The following is a 15,135-nucleotide window of genomic DNA, read 5'->3' on the forward strand; positions in this document are numbered from 1 at the left end:
AGAGTTTCTCTGAACTACGTAATACGTTGTGTTCGGCTCCTGTGTTGGGTACTCCCGACTACAGCAAGCCTTTCACATTGTATGTCCATGAGAGAGAGGGATGTGAATTATCGGTTTTGACCCAACAATTTGGCGGGAAGCAACGCCCATGTGCGTACTTTTTGTCAACTTTAGATCCTGTGGCTAGAGCGTTGCCGAGTTGCCTGAGAGCAACTGCAGCAGCGGCTGTTTCGATTCAAAAATCTGCTGGTTTGGTTATGGATAATACGCTAGTGGTTATGGTTCCACATGCAGTGGATACCTTGTTGAATCAGACGAAGACACAGCACTTGACTAGTGCTCGGTTGTCAGGGTATGAGCTTACGTTGTTAGCAAGCCATGTACACATCAAGAGGTGCAATACCCTAAATCCGGCTACGTTGTTGCCGATTTCGCTTGAGACAGACGATGATAGTGAAGAGCAACACGATTGTTTCTTGAGAACTGAAGAAGAGACGAAAGGGAGGATAGATCTGAGAGATACTCCTCTTCCTGATTGTAATGATGCTTTGTGGATTGACGGTCGTGTTTTAAATTACCAAATGGCGATACCACTGCAGCATATGCCGTGACGACTTTACATACAGTTGTCGAAGCTGCACGTATCCCACACAATTCTGCTCAAGCGGCGGAATTGATTGCACTTACGAGAGCATGTGTGTTGGCGAAAGGGAAACGAGTGAACGTGTATACTGATAGTCAGTATGCATTTGGAGTGGCTCATAGCTTTGGACGATTGTGGCGTGAACGTGGATTTTTGACATCGCATGGGACGAAGATCCAGCATGGGCAGCTGGCGAATTAACTTCTTGAATCTCTTACGTTACCTTTGCAAATAGCGATCGTGAAATGCAGTGCCCATAGAAAAATTACGGATGATGTTGGTCGTGGTAATGCGTTTGCGGATGAAGTTGCGAAAGAAACTGCTAGGGACGTGATGAGTCGGATGTATGTTGCGGGTCCAGCGAGATGGGTTCCAGAGAAGAGTATGTGCGAAGACACTATTGAGAGCGTGAAGATTATCTAGAGTGAGGCCACTGAGAAAGAGTTGAATGAATGGAGAGAGAGTAAGGGTAGGTTGGATTCGAATGGTTGTTGGACTAATTTGTCCGAACATCAAAGATGGTTGCTGCCAAACGCGTATGTGCTTCCAGTTGTTACAATGGCACATGGATTGGCACACATTAGTGTGAAAGGGATTTGCAAGTTGTTGGCTCCGGTTTGGCAGAATGTGGGAATACCCAGATGTGCAGAGAATTTGGTTAAGAATTGTATGGTGTGTTTGATGCATAATCCTGGCAAGGGAACTCCAACACCAGCTGGTCATTTTGCTCCTCCTACGTATCCGTTCGAGGCTTTGAAGCTAGATTTTATCCATATGGAAAGATGCAACAACTTAAAGTATGTGTTAGTGGTTGTTTGCTCTTTTTCTAGATGGGTAGAAGCTTACCCTCTTAAGGACAACACGGCCTTGTCCACTGCCAAAGCTTTGATAAAAGAATTCTTCCCTAGGTTTGGTTTGCCGAGAATCATTTGGAGTGATAACGGAAGTGAGTTTGTGGGTCAAGTGATGAAGAGAGTGTGTGACGGTCTCGGAATTAGGCAGAAATTCCACGCTGCAAATCATCCCCAATCAGCTGGTTTAGTTGAGTGCTATAATGGCACTCTGAAACTTAAACCAGCCAAAATTCAAGAGAGCACTGGTTTACAATGGCCAGATGCTTTGCCATTAGCACTTTTGTCCACCCGAATGACTGTGCATTCACGAATGGGTTTGAGTCCGTATGAGGTTGTGTTTGGTCGCCCGGCGAATATTTGGGGTGTACCAAGACCAACGAGATTTAGTGACCTTGAATACCCTGTTCTGCTTGACTATTTGCGTGAACTGACAACTAAAATGAGTGTTTTACCCCAACAGGTATATAATTCTCTACCACAAGCTACAGAAGATCCAGGCCACGCTATAGAACCCGGCTCTTGGATCTTTGTGAGGAATTTTCAGAGAACGAAGAACGAACAGCCCCGTTGGACTGGACCCTACCAAGTCCTTCTGTCGACGAGATCTGCGATGCGAGTACGTGGGAAATGTCACTGGATCCACGGCTCCCATACGAAGAAAGCACCCTTACCTTTGCCGTATGATAAGTGGGTTCAGGATGGTCTTGCAGATTCCGAAACAGAAACAATCCCGAAATGTATTACGTTCAGTGATGCTCGTTTGATAGGGACTAATTCAGAACTGGAGAGTGATCGTCTTTTTCAAGCGTCAATACCTCCTGCAGATCGATTAGACACTACCGAGCCTCATCTTTTGTTTGCTGATCAAGAATTACCTGGAAGCAACAGATACAATTTGAGGTCGAGAATTAAGGACAAATAAAGATTAATAAAGTTGATTTATTTGTTATTTTTTGCAGGTTAACTCTCCACCAAGGATCTACGTATTTTTGTTTTTCTGAACTGCCATCCGGTTCTTGCTGCTAGGGTCGCGGTGGCTACCAGTCTTGGGAGTGTAAGCCTGTGACACTAGAACCTGGGTTCTGTTGGTCCGAGGCAGCCTTCCTGGGTGCAGCAGAGGCACTCTCAAGCAGAATCAACCAACCACCGCGGGCAGCACCCTTAGTTTAGGATGGATTTCTTTGAGTTGGAGAGACCTGTGCAGACACTGACTTTTAGAAAACGCATTTGCAAAATCATGTCGAAGAAATGCTTTTTGATACCATGTATACTTTCACTACTGAGTTTCGTAATTTTCATAGTTGGTTATGTAGCATTTGTTTGTAAAATGACGTCTAATTCCACTGTGCAATCTACACCTTCACCTACTGTTTCCTCTCATTCTGTCCACCCTTTGCCTGAGTATGAGGTAGTCAGACTTAAGGAATTCTCCAATAATTCCTTCATACAGCTTTTGCTCCAGCATCAGTTAGTGATCAATACAACAAACTGCTGGATTTGTGGTTTGATGCCTCATACAACCGATAAAGGAATTCCTTATTTGGTCTTGCCCTTTAGTTTGAATGGTTAGATCCGAGCCTACCGAACCATGTTCATATATGCCCACAGTGTTGACCCCTTACGTTCACCGAGAGATAATCCGAAGAATAGTCCTATAGCTAGAGGCATAGTAGACATGATTAAAGGGACTAATGCAGTAGAGACTATTCCGAAAGACGAGAGGCAACCATATAGTGGTTGGAACGTAACTGGATATGGAGTTAGTCTGAGTATTAACCAGCGTGCGAAAAGTCCTCTACCGATCTGGATAGTGCCCCATAAGGGCTACTATTGTCTGCAGGGCAACGGTAAGAATCCGAAGGCTCAGTTAGGGAAGAGCGTTTGCGCTGAGACTTACGTGTTTCCGTCTCAGTCTTCCCCAGCGTTCTTAGCTGCTAAGGGTACCTACTTTGTTTGCTATGACAAAGTAGACACATGGTTGCCCCATGACTTTTCGGGCACATGTTTTGTTTCCTTTCTGTTACCCCCCACTTTTACAGCTGCGGCAGATTACCACAAAATGAGGATTGCTAGAGGTGTCTTTAGCCAAGAAGACACTGCAGGACAAGAATTGGGTGATTTCTTTAAGGGTTTTCTGCCGTTCTGGGGACCCATGGCTAACAGTAGGAATATTCGTCAGCTTACGAGAGTGGTTGAGTCCACCATAGTTGAGACTGCCGGTGCCCTTGGTAACCTGACTGCTGAGCTCCAGTCGGATAGACTTATGACACTTCAGAATAGAGTTGCCCTAGACGTTATTCTGGCAGATCGAGGGGGAGTTTGTAGATTGATTCAATCAAGCTGCTGCGTTTTTATTCCAGACAACGCTCCGTCAGTCCTCCAGGCCATTTCCAAATTGCACAAAATCTCCGAATCTGTCCACCTGGACAAAGGGGATTGGTCTTTGATGGGGTGGTTATGGGGATTGATATCCACTTAGGGTTGGAAGATTCTGATGGTCATTGGTATGGTTTTGGCGATTCTGTTCATGTTTTGTCTCTGTCTACAGTGTACTCCGGCTATTTGTGGCCTCTGTGCTACTTTGTGCGTACGGAAACCTGTCCGGAGAGAAATGCATAGTAATAAGATGATGCTACAACAGCATATTGATGACCTGATGACTATAGATCCGGATTCAGATTAAAATGGGTATGGGTTTATTGCCTATGATAGGGCAAAAGGAGGGTCTGTGGTTCCGTGGTCCCGAATTGGGTTCGATAGTTCCGAAACCCGATTTGTAAAGATTGTCGGAAATGGACGATCTTGGTGTCAACAGACCGCAAATGGCGAGTGTAACGTGTCTGAGTGTTTTCGTATGAATCGATATAGGAGAACACTCTACATTTAAGGATTTAGTTTGAACCCTCGGGTTCCATTTTGTATGTGGCAGCCATGTTGTATGGTTGCCCTAACATAGGCCTTACGATTGCGGCCGAACGAGTCCTTGACACGTACGCCTTAGCTGACTTCTGGTTGACCTGGCCGAACTGACTCCTCGCCTGGGGCGAATCCTGCTGTGCCAGTTCCTTGTTCAGCAGCTGCACTGATAAAGATCAAAGAACAGGACGTGGTCCGATTTTATGGCCCACCGTTTCCACTCCTCTATCTCCTTTCCATCTGTTTCTGCCTTTCCTTTACGACATGTTCATCGATCTGGGTTGAAGGTTTTATGGTGGGTTTGTCCGGCCTGATCGAACAGGAAACTTAGCATATGTGCGATCGTTTTTGGTGGGCTGGACAACGGAAAGTGGGATTAACTTTGACTGTCGTGATTCGTTACTTTTTGAAATGCTACTTGTTCATTGGTTAGTTTTGTATGCACCGAATGTAAATTGTGATGTTGCCAGAAGCGTAATTTTCGGCATAAAAGACCGAGTTTCGTTCATTGATGTGGTGCAGTCTCTGTCGAACTACCCGTGTGTACTTCGTAGACCTCTGTCCCTGGTTGCAACCAATAAACTTTGGTCTTTGACGTCATCGAAAAGTATCCCGTGTCTCTGTTTGCCAAGACAGGGGAATTTGGGTCTTTGGGTGTTGCCCTGACACCGCTGGGTTATTGTAATAGTATCGGTTCCGAGAAAACCCAGTACCTCACCTGAAGCCGTGGCCGTAAATGTCAGGCAAAGTCATGCAATGGCGCTTCGCCGTGCCGGGGGACTCCTCACTGCCTCGCCACCTTCGCCTGTAGACCAAGGCCTCATGCACCCCCGATCCACCTCAGCTCTCCAGAGCAGGCCCGTCTGTGAAGGGTGCTCACTTCGCCATTTATGCACTTCTCTGCCCCAATCTCAGGCCGCCTCTCACCGGCCTTGACTCCGGCCGCTTCCGCCGCACCCCCGGCCATTGCTCCGGCTCCCGGACTCTCCTCCCGGCACTGTGACTCTGCCGCCTCTCCGGGCCTCCGGCGCCCCGGGCCTTACAACGCTCTCCTCCCGCGGCGCTTTTACTGCCGACAGCCGGATTCACGCGGGGAAACAGGCAGCAGCCTCGCAAACTCCGCGCCCGGAGCCTAGGGATCCACTGCGCGGCCCTCCACACTTGCCCGGAGTCGGGCCTCGCGTCTGGCTCGGTGGGGGATGGGCGCCTCGCGGGACGCGAGCGCCAGCCAGCCGGGCAAGTGCGATCCCCCTCTTATTGTGGTTCTGAAATTCTGGACCCTGCTGTAATACCGGTACCAAGGTCCAACACTCGTGTCACAAAATATCGTTGTACCATGACGAATTTGGTATCGGCAGACCGGTAATGATTAGGACATTATCCCTGTGCATTTGCGTCATGATTGAGCGATGCTAACACCCTTAAATCATGGTTTCCGTTCCGAACCCTCGGACTCCATTTTGTGAACGGCATCCATCTTATGACTTGCCCTCATATAAGTCAATTGATTGAGGCCAAGCTTGATCTGAAAGGACACGTCCACCTTAGCTGACTTCCCCATGACCTGGCCAAACTGACTCCACCGCCTCCAGCCAAACCTGTTTGGGCAGCTCCTTGCCCAGTGGCCGAATGAGATAGCATCAATGCACAACATGCCATAAACCCTTCACTACATACAGACCATGTTTTCTACACACATACACCTGTCCATGTTCCTTGTTTATGGCCAGTTTTATGACAAGGAGGTGCCCTGTTTTATTGGGGTTTTGTCGATATCTGATGGTAGTTCTGGGCCGAGCTGGGTCATCCATCACGATCCGGACATCTAAAATATGTGTTGACCAGCATGACTTCGCTCTTTGTATTATTGTAGAAATATGTGTATAACCATATCATAAACTCAAGAATTCTTGCCTGCAGCTGTTATTTCTGTATAAAGAGGGAAGGCTGGTTCTGTAAAAACGAACAGTCTCCTGAAAACTTACAGCCCGTGCTGTTGTAATTCTAGGACACATGTTACTTGGTTGCAACCAATAAAACTCGATCTCTGACTTCACCTAGAAGACTCTGTGTTTCTGTGGTCCGGAACAGGGAGAACTCAGAGGTCTTTGGGTGTTATCCCCTGGCACCACCGGGTTCCTAAAAACCCGGCACCTCAGTTGGCGCCCAACTCGGGGCGGTATCAAGCGGTGACGGTCCAAGCCAGATGTTCGTGAGGAGCTTCGTGTGAAAATTCCAGAGGACGGCCAGCCACTTCAGCGACCCCTGTATGTCGACGTGGTTCCGAAGGTCTTTGCTGCGAGGTTCCCCGTGTCCCGACGGCTACGAAGGACTGCTGCCCTGACTATCGCCCTGTTTTGGACCCAGTGATCCTTGGTAGAGCGAAACGATAGACGAGTCTTCTAGTGACGTCACCAATCTTCAATACTTCAGTTAAGTATAAGTGGAGCGTCTCCCAGTCCTTAGTTTGGTTCTTAGTTTTGGTATCCTTGAGATACGGTTTGTTTGGTACTTGCAAGCGCCAAAACCGAGGGATTTGTGTATTCACGAAAATATCATAGTTAGATAATCCCTTGAAGTTTGAAGCTAGACTAGCGAGCAAAGATGCCTGGTCTTTGCAGACTTGGAAACTTGTTTTGTCTTGGTTGTAGAAAGGACTCCCGATTAGAGGATTCGTGTCCGGTTCCTCCGATTGGAACTCCAACATATGAATTATACATAAAGCACGGAGTAGGCCCTATCACATATAATGAGGTATGGATAAAATACACCCGCAAGGATGGTGTTTTAAAATGGCCCCAATATGGTAGTTTTGACGCAGAAATTTTGGATAACCTCGAGGTCAAATTGTTCAAGAAGAAAGCCCGGCCGGCGATGTTTGACTCTTTTCGCTTATGGCGCAAAGAAGCCAAACAGAAAGAAATGAAACTAGCAAAGAAGAATAAAAAAGGTATGTCAATGGTGCAAGCCGCCGTTGCATACAGGGATAATGAGGAAGAGCAAGAGAGTGAGCAAATGCTTAGGAGCAAGAAACTAGCAGTAGATAAATGCTACCCAATGTTACCACATGAGGGACAAGGTTCAAAGGGAACGTCCGAGAAAGATCCATTAATGTCCCACTTATTAAGCTCACCACCCCCATATGCGTTAGACGCTACGGCACCCCCAAAGCGCTTTGTTATACCTCGCCCCAGTGCACGAAATGCAGCTCTTGCACAAACACCAGCTCCTCTTCAGCTGGTTCCTACTTCTCCGGCGCAGCCTTCTCAAGGGCCGCCGCCTTTGCTACATACTCCATCTAGTTCTTCTACAACTCTGCCTACTGCTCCAACTATCTATCCTGAAACTACTTCTGCTACTGCTTCGAATTCCTCTGCTATTGCCTCGACTTCCTCTTTACATCAGCCTGTCTTTTCTGGTGCATCTGCCTCTCCGCAAGCTTCTCCTTCTGTTCGACAGAGAGTGGCAAGTACTGTCACTGGTCTGTTCTCGCCTTTCTTTGGGTCGCCTAAAACGACCCCTAAAATAGGACGTAGACAGTTGCGTAGCCAACTGCCTGATTACGAGGAACGAGGAGTGCTGAATGAGTTAGCACGCAAATGGATTACTGACACTGTTAGATATGATGTTCAGTCCGTTATGGAAGTTTTCAGTCAATGGGATGCACCCACTCAGAGATATGTATTCGAAGAGATGTGTGTATATCTTTGTGAAGATTTGGAGACAAACGATCCAAAACGCAAAATGCAGGAATTATTCTGCATGCGTTTTAAGTTCTATGAAGGTATGATTGTAGGTGCCGATGTTGAAAAAGCAATAGATTTATTGTTATCTTATAGGAGTAAGGGAAACATCTCTAGATCATTGTATGAAGATGACGTGTCAGATAGGAAAAGGGCGCGACAGTACCCCATGAGAGAGGTTCCTCCAGTATGGAGGGAAGGTGATGCAAATGTAAATCCACCAATTCTGCCACATTTTCAGCGTGTATGGGTACATGTCCCCTGGAAAAGATCTGAAGTTTTAGCACTCAAACAGACACTACCTGATCCACGTAAAAATCCAACCGGGTATTATAAGGAGTTATAACAGACTGCCAGCTCATGTATAATGAATTTAGCGGATGTAGACATGTTGTTTGGAAACGTTGTTCTGCATCCTCTATGGAGTAAAATTCGTCATACAGATCATGATCAAGAACTAGGTGACTCTTGGGCTAATATTACTGCTGCAGATGCTAGACAAATTGGTGGTTCTAAACCCGAGCCTTTGGTAGCTGAACTTCCTGGTAGAATTATCACGTACATGAAAACCTTAATGCCTGAATTACGTGTTAATTGGGACAAGCTATCTGTGTGCAAGCAGAAGAAAGATGAGAATGTGTCTGACTTTTTCACGAGATTTGAGGAGACTTTCACCGATCATAGTGGTCAGGATATGGCTACCGAGGGTCGCCAAATATTGTTTGTAGACAAATTTGTACATAATCTGCTTCCTGAACTGTGCGATATATTGAAAGATTCAGAGAGTGCTTGGGCTGTTTCCACGTCAGCGCAGATTTTAGCCACAGCCCAGTACTACGAAAATAGGCGCAAAGACGAGCTAGATAAGGCAGACAAAAAGACTAAAGATTTAAAAAGTAAAGTTCTTCTCCAGCAAGCCTATCCGCCTCGCACTGCTAGTCAGCCCAATTATCAGCAACCACAGCAGTATTCGAGAAACGCGCAAGGAAATGAGTTTTCCCATCAGCGTTTTCCGTATGGCCCGAATCAATGTGCCTATTGCAAAGAAGAGGGTCATTTCAAAAGTAATTGTCCAGCTCTTGCGCGACGTTTAAAGGGTGTTTCCGGCGCAAGAGGTAGAGGTGTTCAACAGGCTCCTAGGGGTAGGGGCCGTGGCAATTTCCCCCAGAATACCACTTCTTTTCCGCCTCAGAATTCCATGAATAGCTTTGACCAACACAATAATGCGTCTTCCAGGTCAGCTCAGTACTATACTGATGACTATTACGCCGAAAACGAGAATGAGGGTAATAATTGCTAGGACAGCCATGGACAAAGAGAGGGAGTTGTTTCAGTTCCAGTAGATCAGAATGGACCTTATGTCGAGGTGATTACATCCGGAGTGTCAGAGCCATTTCTGCTGGATGCTGGTGCTACAAAAAGTTCTATTATGCACTCAAAACTTCCTGGCGCACCTTTGTCTGGCGAAATGAATATTTCAGTAGGTTTCTCTGGCGCCCCTGTTAGAAACCCGATCTCCAGTCCTATGCCCCTTTCCGTTGGCCCATGCGAATTAGAAGCCCCCCTCATCCTTACAACAGGTTGTGGCGAAAACTTGTTAGGTTTGGATTTGTTAAAGAGATTATATGCGACTTTGTACTGTTCTCCTTCGGGAGTACAACTTACCCTTGGTAAGAAGGTGGTTTTTCCAATGTATTTGTCAAAGGAAAATATTCCAGCTGAATTGTCATCTCTTCCAGATGTACTTTGGGCTACTGGTTCTAATGATGTAGGTCGTTTGGAAATAGCACCATATGTCATAACATTGAAAGCCAATGTTAGGTTGCCACGTATTCCCCAATATAGAATATCGAGCGATTGTGAAAAGGCTTTGTTAGCGATCATCTACGATCTGATCGAGAAAGATGTCATCGAAGAGACAACAGGCAACATTTGTAACAGTCCTATTTTGCCTGTCTTAAAGCGTACCGATCCTTCACAATCCCCTGTGTACAGATTTGTGATTGATCTCAGAGAAGTGAATAAGATTGTTGTACCGCAGTTTCCAGTTGTCCCTGACATTACTGCCTTATTGACAATGGTTCCAGCTTCAGCCACTTGGTTTTCGGTGATTGACCTGAAGAACGCTTTCTTCAGCATCCCGATTGCTGAGGAGAGCAGAGATATTTTTGGCTTCAATTTAGGAGGACGAAGCTTCCGCTTCAAACGCGCTCCTCAAGGCTATTGCGAAAGTCCATTAATATTCAGTCAGGCTCTGAAAACACAACTAGACACGATTGTCCTACCTGATGGTGCAACTCTGATACAGTATGTGGACGATCTGCTGATCGCTGCAGACGCTGAAGAAATTTGCAAGAGAGCCACATTGTCGTTATTGCGTCACTTATGTGACATGAAGCACAAAGTCTCTCTTTCAAAACTGCAATTTTGTCGACAAGAAGTAACCTACTTAGGTCACATCTTAGCGAAGGAGGGAAGGAGACTGACCCCAGAAAGAATACAGGCAATTGCAAGATTGAGTGCCCCAAGGACACAGAAAGAAGTTCGGGCCTTCTTGGGCATTACATCGTACTGTAGACAATGGATACCGAATTTCTCACTACTGGCTAAACCTTTGCTGGCATTAATACGTAAAGACACACCCAATCCTATGCCTTGGTCTGAAGATTGTCAGACAAGTTTCCATGAGTTGCGTGATGCATTATGTTCGGCTCCTGTGTTGGGCAACCCCGACTACGGTAAGCCTTTTACATTATATGTCCACGAGAAGGAAGGTTGCGCATTGTCAGTCCTGACGCAACACTTTGGGGACAAACAGCGCCCATGTGCGTATTTCTCAGCCACTCTAGATCCTGTAGCTAGGGCATTACCAAGCTGCTTGAGGGCCACTGCTGCAGTAGCTGTCTGTATTCGACAGTCTGCTGGGTTAGTCATGAAAAATACACTGATCGTTGAGGTCCCACATGCAGTAGACATCTTACTAAACAGAACGAAAACGCAACATTTAACTAGTGCTCGACTGTCCAGCTATGAACTGACACTATTAGCGAGTCACATTCACATAAAGAGGTGCGATACACTCAACCCCGCTACGTTATTACCCATCCCGGCAGAGACAGACGAGGTTGAAAAACATGATTGCTGCTTTAGGACAGAGGAAGAGACAAAAGGGAGAGTAGACTTGCAGGACACTCCCCTTCCTGAATGTAATGACACTTTATGGGTTGATGGTTCATGCTTCAAGTTGCCAAATGGTGATACGACTGCAGCATATGCTGTGACGACATTACACACGATTGTAGAGACAGCTTGCATCCCCCACAATTCCGCGCAAGCAGCAGAGTTAGTTGCACTCACAAGAGCATGTGTGTTGGCAAAAGGAAAGCGTGTGAATGTGTATACTGATAGCCAATACGCCTTTGGCGTAGCCCACAGTTTTGGAAGATTATGGCGTGAACGTGGGTTCCTGACATCACACGGTGCAAAAATCCAACATGGCCAGCTAGTTAACGAGCTCCTCGAGTCACTGACCTTGCCACTACAGGTTGCGATTGTGAAATGCAGTGCACACAGAAAGATTCAAGATGATGTTGGTCGCGGGAATGCATTTACGGACGAAGTTGCGAAAGAGACTGCAAGGAACACAATGAGTCGAATGTACGTTGAAGGTCCTGCAAGATGGATTGCCGATGTGGGCATGTGTGAGGACACCATTGAAAGTGTGAAATCTATACAAGCTGATGCCACTGAGAAAGAGGTGAATGAATGGAGAGAAAGCAAGGGTAGATTAGATGCGAATGGTTGTTGGGTCGAACTATCAGAACACCAGCGATGGATGTTACCTGACGCCTATGTGCTTGCAGTGGTGACAATGGCCCATGGAATGGCGCACATCAGTGTGAAAGGAATCTGTATACTGTTGGCCCCAGTATGGCAGAATAGTGGTATCCCAAAATGTGCAGAGAATTTGGTCAGGAATTGTATGGTGTGTTTGAAGTACAATCCCGGTAGGGGGACCCTAACTCCAGCTGGTCATTTTGCACCTCCAACGTATCCGTTCGAGGTCTTGCAGCTCGATTTCATTCACATGGAAAGGTGCAACAATCTGAAATATGTGCTTGTTGTTGTTTGCGCCTTCTTCAGGTGGGTGGAAGCGTATCCCCTTAAGGACAGCACTGCCTTGTCAACTGCCAAAGCCCTTGTCAAGGAATTCTTCCCTAGATTCGGTATGCCTAGAATTGTCTGGAGTGATAATGGAAGTGAATTCGTGGGACGAGTGATGAAGAGAGTGTGCGAGTGTCTAGGCATACACCAGAAATTTCACGCTGCAAATCACCCCCAATCAGCTGGATTAGTAGAGTGCTATAACGGCACTTTAAAGTTAAAATTGGCCAAGATCCAAGCCAGCACAGGTCTTAAGTGGCCAGACGCCTTGCCTTTAGCACTCCTATCAACCAGAATGACTGTCCATTCCAGATTAGGACTTAGCCCCAATGAGATCGTATGTGGCCGCCCAGCTAACATCTGGGGTGTGCCAAGGGCCAGGAGACTCAGTGGAATAGAGCACCCTGTACTGCTTGACTATTTACACAAATTGACAACTAAATTGCGTGTTTTACACCAACAGGTTCACAGTTCTTCTCCGCCAGCCTCTGATGATCCTGGTCACTCTCTTGAACCCGGCACCTGGGTGTTGGTGCGGAATTTTCAGCGCACGAACAACGAACAGCCCAGGTGGACCGGGCCATACCTCGTCCTTCTTTCCACAAGATCAGCCGTTCGGGTGGAAGGAAAGAAGAACTGGATCCACGGGACCCATTGTAAACGGGTCCCTCTGCCCCTTCCATATGACCGGTGGGTCCAGGAAGGAATTGCTGACCCCGAGACCGAGTCCATACCACACTTCGTCCCTTTCAGCGATGCACATTTAAAAGAAACTGATACCGAAAAGGAGAGTGATCGTATTTTGCAAGGATTTGTGCCCCCGTCAATACAGTTGGACACTACAGAACCTGAAACGTTGTTTGAAGACCACACCGTGCCTGGGAAACAGCGATATAATCTGAGGTCCAGATGAAAGAACTAAATAAACATATTGAGGCACTTTTCCCTTTTCTATGAACTATTTTTGATTTTACAGCTCTCTCGCCCAGGGAACTAGCTCATTTTTGATTTTCGAACCGCCATCCGGTTCTGCTGCTAGGGCCGCGGTTGAAGTCTGGGGAGTACAGCTGGGGACGTTTTAGGTCAACGGTTATGGTCGGTTTGAGGGAATTACCCCGGACCGAACGGAAAGCAACCTCCCACCTCGGGCAGCAACAAGAGGATGGAGTTTCCGAGGGTAGAGAGACCTACTAAATTTGCGAACTTTGGAAAGAGACTATGTACTATAATGGCAAGGAGACAATTCTTAGTCATATGTATTTTAATGATATGTAGCATAACGATGTTCTTGATTGGTTATACCTTATCCACATTTCAAGTCACCTTTGTAGACAACACTCAGGCCACACCTCCTCCAACTGTTTCTTCGCATTCCTTTCACCCTCTACCTGAACACGAGTCCGCCAAAAGACTAGAATTTATAAATAACTCATTCATCCAGCTCCTACACCAGCACCAAGCTATAATGAACACATCAAACTGTTGGATGTGTGGACTCATGCCGCACACAACAGATAAGGGCATCCCATACTTCATCCTGCCATTCAGTTATTATGGTTCTCTGTGGGCTTTCCAGACCATGTTCCTGTTCGCCCTAGAACCATACCCGCCCCGTTCCACAGAGAGCGATTCCAGCAACAAGGCACTAGTGGCAGGAATAAGAAATATGAGTAGGGATATTGACACGTATCAAAGATGAACTCACTCCATACAGTCGTTGGAACGTAACTAAATATGGGGTTTCCTTGAGTAAAAGCCAGAAAGCAAAGAAATCCTCCCCAGTTTGGATAGTATCCCACCGAGGTCACCTATGTCTGCAAGGTATTGGCAGGGATCCCAAAGCACAGTTGGGGAAGAGCGTATGCACGGAAACGTAGGTGTTCGCATCCCGAACTTCCCCTCCATTCTTAGCGGCTAAGGGTACATACCTACACGGCCGGGGCAGATTACCACCGGACAAGGACAGTTAGGGGTGTTGTGACCAAGACGACACCGCGGGTCAAGAGTTTGGAGACTTCGCAAAGGGTTTTCTGCCATTTTGGGGCCTATGGTGAACAGCAGGAATATTCGCCAGTTAACGAGGATAGTTGAGTCCACCGTGACCGAAACGGCTGGTGCCCTTGGCAACTTGACAGCTGAACTTCAGTCGGATCGACTTATGACCCTTCAGAATAGGGTTGCCCTAGATGTCATACTTGCAGACCGTGGTGGTGTATGTAGAGTGATCCAATCCAGTTGCCACATTTTCATCCCTGATAATGCTCCGACAGAATACCAGGCCATCTCCAAACTACACAAAATCTCTGATTCCCTTCACGTGGAGAAAGGGGATTGGTCCTTGCTAGGGTGGTTCTGGGAACTGTTATCTGGCTGGGGATGGAAAACCCTGATCTTCATTGGGATGATCTTAGCCGTTCTGTTTATGTTCTGCCTGTTTGTACAGTGCGCTCCTGCAATATGTGGCCTCTGCGCTACTTCATGTGTAAGGAAGCCTGTGTCAAGGGACGAATTGAGCAACAGAATGATGCTACAGCAGCATCTCCATGAATTCATTAATACAGATTTGGATTCAGATTAGCATGAGTTATTGCCTAATATGAGGGCAAAAGGAGGGCCTGTGGTTCTGAAATTCTGGACCCTGCTGTAATACCGGTACCAAGGTCCAACACTCGTGTCACAAAATATCGTCGTACCATGACGAATTTGGTATCGGCAGACCGGTAATGATTAGGACATTATCCCTGTGCATTTGCGTCATGATTGAGCGATGCTAACACCCTTAAATCATGGTTTCCGTTCCGAACCCTCGGACTCC

This window comes from Lissotriton vulgaris, chromosome 10, assembly GCF_964263255.1.
Source record: "Lissotriton vulgaris chromosome 10, aLisVul1.2, whole genome shotgun sequence".
NCBI lineage: Eukaryota > Metazoa > Chordata > Amphibia > Caudata > Salamandridae > Lissotriton > Lissotriton vulgaris.